Raw genomic sequence first — 6,576 nt, 5'->3', positions numbered from 1 at the left:
ACAAACACAAACACACACAAAACACACACACAAACACATCGCTCACACAGCACACACACACACACTTACGAAAGCACTCACAAAAGCACACAGACCCACATACACAGGCAAACGCACACATACACACAGACACGCAAACACACACACACACTCACACACACAAAAGCATATTCATTGACACACACACACACAGACATACACACACGCAGTGTTGTCATCGATTAATGTTACCGTGTGGTTTAAGAATCGAAAATAGAAGTGCAAAGGCGGCAAAGCTCAGTAACTGAAGGCAGAACCCAAAACAATGGCAATATAAGGTCAGGAGGTACAAGGCCACAGAAAGTCCTTGTGGTTAAAGGGAGAATTGAAATTGAAACATATTATGGACATAACCACACAAGGAGTTGTTTTTCTTAAAAAAAGACAGTTTTGTCTGGAGATATTAAGGTGTCTTTAAACAAAGGTGTTAGATATGTCTCGGGAACGGTAGCGGAGCAGTGCGAGACACGACCAGTGCTGTGACAGGAATCCGCTCGGTACCGCTTTGGGTCTTGTGTGTTATTTTATTGTTTGATTTATTTGTGTATTTCCTGCTGTTTTGACCTGAATATAGTGACTGAACTTAAGCAATTGGTAAACTGGAATCAGATCATTGTAAAGTTGTTGGAGAGAGTTGCAAATGTTTTTAACAGCCACACAGACACAGAGACACACAGACAGAGTCACACACTCACAGACACACACATTAATCCATGTTGAGAGTTTTATGTAAAGGCTTGTGGCCTCACACTGTCACACGGATTCCTGTCACAATATTCAGCCGCACTGATCAGACAGTCACAATAAACACATTGAGATATTGGAGTCATTCAGACTCTGGAGACACAGTGCGTTACTTACCCCAGACTCTGTATTTTACACTCCGGGTTCCTCAGAGCCTCGCACAGTCGCTTCACTCGACAATCTCCCAGATTATTGCCCCCCAACCTAGACACAGGGACACAAACACAGGGAATATAGTGCAACAACAAAATACACATTGACATGTATATGCAGGAGCCTTTCACGTGGGGAGCAAGTCCCAAGGCGCTGGGACCAGGGACACACACACCCGAACATGTGCACACACACACACACACACCACAGTCTCTCTCTCTCTAATTCTCTCCTGTCTCTCCCTCAAAACAGTCACTACGTTTTATAATATATTCTCTTTCACCGTCTCTATCTCTCTGTCTCCTTCTTTGTCTTTCACGTTTTGTCGCAGTCTCTCTCTTTCAGTTTCTTCTCTGCTTCTCCACAAATCACAGTTGTTACACGTTATAATATCCTCTCTCTCACTGTCTCTCTCTTTCTCTCAGTCTCTCCGAGGCTGTCCCTCACTCTCTCTCTCACTCTGTATCTCTGAGTCATTTTCTCTGTCAGTCTCTCTCTCAGTCTCTTTCTCTATCTCTCCGCAATTCCTGCCAATCTCTCCCTCTCACTCTCTCCTTAACCTGTTATCTGTTTCCCCCAAAACACAAATTCGCTACACTTTAAAATATATTTCCTCTCAGTCTTTCTCTCTCTCTCTCGATCTCTCTTCCTTCTCTCTCAGTCAATCTCATTCAATCACTATCTCTGTCTCTGTCTGTCTCACTGAGAAACATACACTCACTGCACATTATAATATAATCTCTCTCCATTTATGTCTCACTCAGTCTCTGTCTCTCTCTCAGTATCTCTCTCAGTCGCTCTCTAAGACTATGTCTCTTCCTCTCTCCCCCCCTCTCTCTCGGTCGCTCTTTGACAGTCACTCTCACAGTCTCTCCCTCTGCCTCTCTCTCAGTCGCTCATTCTCGCCCTAAAGTCTCGATCTCTCTCAATCTCGATCTCTCACTCCCTCTCTCTCCCCCTTTCTCTCATTCTCTTAGCCTCTGTCCTTCAGTCTATCTCGCTTAGTCTCTCTAACTCTCTCCCTCTCAGCCTCTCTCTTTCTCGGTCTCTCTCTCTCTCTGTGTCTCTCGGACACTCTCTCTCTCTATCTGTGTCTCTCTTTCCCTCTCCGTCTCTCAGACTATCTTTCTGTATCGGTGTCTCTCAGTATCTCTTCCTGTCTCACTTTCACAGTCTCTCTCACTCCGTGTATCTGAGTCACTTTCTCTCTCAGAGTCTATCTCTGTTTGTTACTCTCCCTCTGTCGCAGTCACTTTCTATCTCTCATTCTCTCACTCAGTTTGTCTCTCTCAGTCTCCCTTTCCCAGTCTCTCACTCTCTCTCAGTCTCTCTCTCTCAGCCATTGGATCTCTCAGTCTGAGCCACTCAGACTCTCTGTCTCTCTCCCAGTATCTCAGTCTTTCTCAGTGACTCTCTGATTCTCTCTCCTCCTTCCTTTCTGCTCTCTTTCTCTCTCAGGCTGTCTCTTTCCCTCTCTTTGTCAATTTCTCTCACTGACTCTCTGTTTTCTCTCTCTCTCACTCTCTCTCTCTCTATCTCGTTCTCGCAATAACTCACTGTCATCCATAAAACACATTGTCACTTTACTTTGTAATATCCCTCTCACAGTCTCGCTCTTTCTACGTTTTTCTCTATCATTCTCTTTCTGGGTCTCTCGCTCTTTTTTTTCTCTCATTCAGTCTCTCACTCTGTCTGTGTTTCTCTCAGTATTTCTCTCTCTCAGTCTCCCTCTTAGTTTCTTTCTCACACTCTCTATCTGATTCTCTTTCTCTCCCTCTTTCTCTTCTCTCAGTCTGTCTCTCTCAGTCTCACTCTTTACGTTTCACTTTCTATCAGTCTCTGTCTTTGTCTCTCGCTCGATTTTTCTCTACTCAGTCTCCATTCATTATCTGCCTCTCTTTCTCTCTTTCTGTCTCTGTCTCTTAGTCCCTCTCACAAAAAAGTCACTACACGTTATATTTCTTCTCCCCTAGTCTCTCTCTTTCTCATTCTATCTCTCGCTCAGTCTTTCTCTCAGTTTCTGTATCTCTCTGTTCCTCTCTCCTCTCGTCCCCCTCTATCTCTTTCATAATATCTCACGAAATATTTTTTGAGGGGATTATTAACCCTGGAAACGCGATCTGCAAACTCTCTAACAACCGGATTGTGACTGACTGTGAGGCAAAAGGCACAAGTGGAGTAAGGAAACATCCGTAAGGTTTTGCTCTGCCAGGTATCAACCCCAGACCCTCTCCGCCTAGCGAGGCGAGGGCTCTAACCACTGAGCTACAGGGCTCAGACTGCAGTGGTGTGAGCAGACTCAGGCTCACTCAGGGCTGAAGCTGTGTAGACTTTACTCTGGGGAGGGTTTTGCACAGACGTTTTGGCTGTAAAGTTACCAACAAACACTACCTCAGGATATGATTTCTCCACCAAATGTATTTGCGTCCGCGGAGCTAAAGCCGTTTGGGAATACACACGGAATCATTGACCTGAAGTGAGTTAAACGTCTAGGATTAGGTAGGAAGCCCCAACATCAACATGTCTGAGCCGACACACACACACACACACACACATTGAACCCGCAAACAGACACGCATGTACCCACAGATACAAAACTACTGTGGGACCAGAGTCAGATACACCCGCACAAGTGCACACACGCAAACTGTTTCTGTCCCTCATAGTCTCTCACTCGCTCTCCGTCTCTCTCTCTCGGAATCTCAATCTCCGTCTCTGTCTCTGAATCTCTCTCAGTCTCTCTCTTTCAATCTTCCGATCGCTCATTTTCTCTCTCTCTTTCTGTCTCTCTCAGTCTATCACTCAATCCGCAGTTAGAATACTTGGTAATATATTCTCTCTCACTCTCTCTCTGACAGAGTCTCACTCTTTGTCTCTCTCAGTCACTCTCTCTGCCTTTCAAGCGCGCTCTCGCTCAAACTCGTTTTCTGTCTCTCTCTCTCTCTCTCTCGGTGCCTCTCTTTTCGCTCTCTGTCTCTCTCGCATATCACAAAGTAAGTTCACTTGAAAATATAGTTTCACTCCCAGTCTCTTATCAGTCCCTTTCTATCAGTATATCTCTATGGCCCTCTCGCAGTCTCTCTTTCTAACTGTCTGTCTATCTCTCTCTCTCGCAGTCAATCACTCTCTCTCATAGTCTCTCTCTCTCTCTCTCATTCTCTCTCTATCTGTCACAGTCGCTCTCTCCGTGTCTCCCCAAAGCATAGTCACTGCATTTCATAATTTATTCTCTCAGACAGTCACTGTCTCCCCCCTCTCTCTCTCTCTCTTCTCTCGGTCTTTCTTTCTGCCTCCGTCTCTCCCTCTCTTTCTCTATGTCTCCCTCTCTGTCAGTTTCTCTCGGTCTCTCTGAAAACACATTCACTACACTATACAGTATATTTTCTCTGAGTGTTTCTCAGTCTCTATCTTCCTCACATTCTCTCTACCCACCTCAGTCTCTCTCTCTCTCTCATTCACCGTCTCTCACTGTCTTTCCCACATAATTCAAAGTCACTGCACTTGATAATATATGTTCTACACAGTCTGTTTCTCTCCCTCTCAGTCTCTCTTTCTCTCAATCTCTCTCTCACAGCAAGACTCTCACTCGCTCCCTCTTTCTCTCGGGCTCTGTGAGGCTGTCGCTCAGTCTCTCTCCCACTCTGTCTATCGCTTTCTCAGTCTCTCTCAGAATCTCTTTCTCCGTCTCTCCCGCAGTTTCTCCCTTTCTCTCTCTCTCTCTGTCTCTCTCTCTCTCGCTCCCAGTCTCTCTCCGGTACTCGAACAAAACACAGTCAATACACTTTAAAATATTTTCTCTCACTGTCTCTCTCTCTCTCAGATTTTCTCACTGTCGGTCTCTCAGTTTTACTTTCTGTTGTGCTCTCTCTCTCTCTCTCTATCTCTATCGTAGTCACTCTCTCTTTTTTAGTCTATCCCATTCTGTCTCTCAGACGCTCACTGACTCTCTCTCCCGCTCTGTATCTCTCATTGTCTCACTCTCTGTATCTCACCATCCACAAAACACAGTCGCTACACTTTGTAATATATTTTCTCTCATAATCTCTCCCAATCTCTCTCTCTCTCAGTCACTCTTTCTCGATTTTTCTCTGTAATAATAGTAATAATAATCCTTGCATTTGATATAGCGCTTTTCACGCCGGGAGGACGTCCCAAAGCGCTTAACTAAATATACTGTAAAGTGAATTGACTGTATATTTGTGGGCGAACGCGGCAGCCAATTGCGCACATCAATCCCACAAACAGTTGTAGATTGAAAATGACCAACTTTTTATTGAGTTTTTTTTTGAGGGATTCTTATTAGGCTCCGTGTGGAGTAAGGAAACTTGCCCAAGGTTTCGCCCTGTGCCAGGAATTGAACTCAGGTCTCTCACTTTCAAAGCGAGCGCTCTAACCACTGAGCTACAGGACTCCACGACTGTAAGTCAGTCTTTCTATCTCTCCCATGAAACACAAGCACTGCACTTTATAATATATTTTCAGTCTTTCTCAGTCTCTCTTCCTCTCAGTCTCTCGCTCTGAGTCGCTCTCTCTCTCTTTCTCTCTCAGTCTCCCTTTATCTCTAAATCAGTCTCTCTCTATCTAACTCAGAGTCTCTCTCTCTCTCTGCCTCTCAGTCTGTCTCTCTAACTCAGTCTCCCTCTCAGATTCTTTCTCTCTGTCTCTCCCACAAAACACAGTAACTACACTTAATATATTTTCTGTTACAGTCACTTTCATACTATCTCTCACTTTCCATCTGAGTCTCTCTCTCTCTCTGCCTCTCAGTCTCAGTCTCTCTCTCTGCCTCTCAGTCTCTCTCAGTCTCTCTCTGTCTAACTCAGTCTCCTTCTGATTCTTTCTCTCTGTCACTCCTACTGAACACAGTAACTACACTCTATAATATATTTTCTTTCACCGTCACTTTCATATTATCTCTCACTCTCCATCTGAGCGTCTCTCTCTCTCAGTCTCTCTTTCTCTAACTCATTCTCTTTATCTCTTTCTTTTTCTCCCAGTCTCTCTCAGTCTCTCTCTGTCTCACAAGAAGAAAGAACTACACTTTATAATATGTTCACACTCACCCTCTCTCTCAGTCTGTCTGTCGCTCTCCGTTTCTCTCCCAGTCTCTCACTCCATTTCTCTCTGAGCCTCTCTCCTCATCTCTAATTCTGTTTTGCTCTCTTAATCTCTCTCTGTCTCTCGCTCTGTCGCTCTCATTCTCTCTTTCTGACTCTGTCTCTCTCTTTGTCAGCCTCTTACACTCTCAGTCCCCGTCTGTCTGACAGTCACTCTCACATTTTCTCATTGTCTCTCCCACAAAACAGTCACTGCACCATATAATATATTTTTGTCTCAGTCTTTCTCAGTCTATCTCTCTCTGTGTCTCTCAGAAAACACAGAGTACTATACGTTATATTTCCTCTTACATTCTATCTCTCTCTTTCTCTCAGCCTCTCTCTCTCTCTCTCTTAATCTCTCTCAATCTCTTTGTTTTAGTTTCTCTCTCAGTCTTGTCCACAAAACAAACAGACTCTACACTTTATAGTACATTTCCTCCCTCAGTCTCTGTCTCACAGCCATTGTGTCTACCTCATCCTAATCCTTTCTTTCTCTTTGGCTTTCACTTTCTCTCCCTCTCACACAGTCTCTCTGCCTCTC

The sequence above is a fragment of the Callorhinchus milii genome, unplaced genomic scaffold (genome assembly GCF_018977255.1).
Source record: "Callorhinchus milii isolate IMCB2004 unplaced genomic scaffold, IMCB_Cmil_1.0 Scaffold130, whole genome shotgun sequence".
Taxonomy (NCBI): Eukaryota; Metazoa; Chordata; class Chondrichthyes; order Chimaeriformes; family Callorhinchidae; genus Callorhinchus; species Callorhinchus milii.
The sequence above is the reverse complement of the archived record's forward strand: the minus strand, read 5'-3'. Positions refer to the sequence as shown.